Raw genomic sequence first — 3264 nt, 5'->3', positions numbered from 1 at the left:
CGAACTTTCCTCCTTTTTGCTCTCAGTCTGAGGCGGAGGGTTAACAATAGCAGCACAATTCTCCAAATTTTCATTTGGAGTGTCAATACTAGGATCAATAGAAGAGAGAGCATTGCAAGGCTGGGCTTGCATGGGAGCTCTCCGGAACTTAGACTGATGAAAAATCAGCTCCTCGTCCCCTACCTGAAAGGTCAAAGTCTTCCCCCCGACGTCTATTACTGCATGGGCAGTAGATAAAAATGGTCTCCCTAAAATAATAGGGGTGTGTGCATCTTCGGGGATGTCCAAGACAACAAAATCTACGGGAATAAAGAATTTCCCGATCTGAAGAGGTACGTCTTCTACTACACCTAGTGGCCGTGATAAACTACGGTCGGCCATCTGGACAGTCATGTTGGTACAACTTAGCTTTGTCAAACCAAATCTCTTAGCCAGAGACAAAGGTAAGACACTTACGTTATCGCCTAAATCGCATAGCGCGTTATCAATCAAATGCATACCGATATGACACGGAATTGAAAAACTACCCGGGTCTGATTGCTTAGGGGGTAACTTATTTTGAAATAGGGCTGACCCTACCTCAGTCAAAGCTACGGTCTCACTGTCATTAATAGTCCTCTTACGCGCTAAAATTTCTTTCATAAACTTTAAATAAGAGGGTTCCTTAGTCAGCAATTCAGTGAACGGCACGGTGACTTCCAAGCTCTTCAAAAGTTCGACAAATTTGCCGAATTGTTGATTAGCTTTAGTATTTTTCATCCGCCTCGGGAAGGGAATCGTGATAGGTATCTCAAGTCCCTTGTTTCTCGCTTCCAATGTATCTTCCGGTGCAAGTTCTGTATCCTTTGGACGCTTCTTACCTCTCGAACGAGGTCTTTCCGGTGATATATCGCTTACACGAGCACTAGCAGGCTCTCGAATAAGCTTTCCGTCATCAATACTACTCGATCGACTCATTTGCTCACTCGATCGAGCAGTTCCTTTATCAATGTCAGTCGATCGAGTACAATTTTCACTCGATCGACCAACTCCACTTTCTGCTTCACTCGATCGAGTAGATAAACTACTCGATCGATCAACCTGTTCTTCCTGTTCACTCGATCGAGTGGAAAAACCACTCGATCGAGGACTTTCATCCTCAATTCTGCTCGATCGAACACCAGATTTCAGTCGATCGAGTAATTCCTTTGTCGTGAGCCCCTTTCTCTTAACATAACACTGTTCATCACGATTCTGACTTCCCTAAGGTCGATTTCGACACTTAGGTCCCTCATAAGAAAGACCGCTTCTCAATTCTATCAGATTTACCATCTCATGTGGATTCTTCTCATTTTGAGTCGATAAAATGACCTTTCTTGTGGGTGATTCGCGGCCAATTGGGCAACTTGAGTTTCAAGTGCCTTAATAGACGCGTCCTTACTGATTGATCACTCAGCAAATCGCTTTGTAATGGATTGCAACATAGACTTTATCTCTCCTATTTCATTCACCCCACCGGAAGATGATGCACCATGGTTAGGAGGATTGAAAGAAGGAGGCTTCTGAAAGCCTTGTTAATTCTTGTGTGGAGGAATATACGGCTGCTGCTGGTTCGGAGGAGCAGTGCGATTGAGCACATTTTGGCTTGTCCACCTCAAATTTGGATGGACATTTGGCTCATAATAAGTATTCGTCTGCCTGTAATGTTGAAAGGCAGCACATTGCTCAAAAGGACTGGGACAATTCTCTGAAACATGCCCCTCAGCTCCACATCTTCGACAGGCGAAAGGACCGTCTGACACAGCATTCACCTGATACATCTCTCCTTTGGAAGCTCCTCCCAACTCATATTTATGAAACCTCGCAGTAAGAGCTTCTAGTGCAGCTACAGAAGAAGATTCAGCAGCTCTTCTTTGATTGCCTCTGGAGTTCCCATATTCAGCCTTATGGGTGGCCAAATCATCAATGATCTTCCACCCCTTAGTCTCTCCCATGTTCTCAGTAAATCGGCCATTGCGTGCAAACATCCAAAATAGCTCTCTGATCGTCGTACAGCCCATTGTAGAACTGATTGCATAGACTCCACTTCTCGAACCCATGATGCGGAATGGTTCGCACCAGCTTCTTGAAACGGGCCCATGCTTCATGAAAGTTCTCATCAGGCCCTTGTTTAAAGCTCGTGATCTGAGCTCTAATGGCAATAGTCTTCGATGCAGAAAAGTACTTCTTATAAAATGCTAAAGCCAGTGAATTCCAGTCAGTTATACCGTGAGCTTCCCGGTCCAAATCCCTGTACCACTCCCTTGCAGCATCTCAGAGTGAGAAAATAAACATGGTTTCTTTTATCTAATCCTGGGTCACGCCAGCAGGTGGAGGTATGGAGCGACGATGAATCGATAAAAGTCTCTATGTGCTTAGTTTGCATCTTCATTTGCGGCTCCCCAAATTGGTTTTTCTCAACAGATTGATATAAGCTGGCTTCGGCTCGAATTTTCTCGCCTCCCCTGGTAATACAAACCCCTTATAGAGATTTGCGGTGTCGGCTCGGAGTGATCGGCAATAGTTGCTTCTTGACCATTTCTAGAAAGTCTGGAGAAGTGACTGTCTCAACTGATGAATTGGAAACTGGAGATGAAGGTGGATTCTCCTCAAACAAAGCGTTCTCGTAATAACTAGACAGAGTACTCAGCTCTTCCTCTGTCGGCAATACCCTCTGTGATCGCCTCAACTCGCACAAGGATTTCTCAAGTTCAGGATTATAAGGCAATAATTCACCGCCCTGTGACCTGCGCATAAGAGGAAACTACAAACAGGATATAAGAATAGTCTAAGGAACGGATGTCCCTTAGACTGAAAAAGGACTAAAATAAAGCAACAAATAAATTAAACAATTGCCTCCTCGGCAACGGCGCCAAAATTTGACACGGCTATCGCAACCCTATCAAAGATAAAACCTAACGGTCTCAACTAAAATGTAGCAGAGGTAGTCGAGTATCGAATCCACAGGGAGGTAACGCTATTATCAGTTGTCTAATTCTAATCCTACGGTAACAATTGGGGGGTTGTTTGAATTTGGTTCTAAACTACGAAGTTTGAAAGGAAGAGAAATAAAGTAAAGAGCAGTAAAGGCAATAAAATATGATTGAACTATCAAGAGGAGAGGGACATGTCGGGAATTCAGTTCACTACGGTAGTCCTGTGACTCAGCTGTAAATGATCCAAAATTTGACACGGCTATCGCAACCCTATCAAAGATAAAACCTAACGGTCTCAACTAAAATGTAG

The 3264-nt window shown here is 44.0% G+C and overlaps 1 non-coding gene across 1 annotated transcript; it reads left to right on the top strand.

The window, feature by feature from the left end:
* Nucleotides 1-2071: 2071 nt before the first annotated feature.
* On the top strand, nucleotides 2072-2178 carry LOC141620761 (small nucleolar RNA R71). The gene has a single exon (XR_012532032.1). It is a non-coding gene; the product is annotated as a small nucleolar RNA R71 (small nucleolar RNA).
* Nucleotides 2179-3264: the final 1086 nt, after the last annotated feature.

Source organism: Silene latifolia, chromosome 1 (assembly GCF_048544455.1).
Source record: "Silene latifolia isolate original U9 population chromosome 1, ASM4854445v1, whole genome shotgun sequence".
NCBI classification, from domain to species: Eukaryota; Viridiplantae; Streptophyta; class Magnoliopsida; order Caryophyllales; family Caryophyllaceae; genus Silene; species Silene latifolia.
The sequence above is the reverse complement of the archived record's forward strand: the minus strand, read 5'-3'. Positions and strand labels throughout refer to the sequence as shown.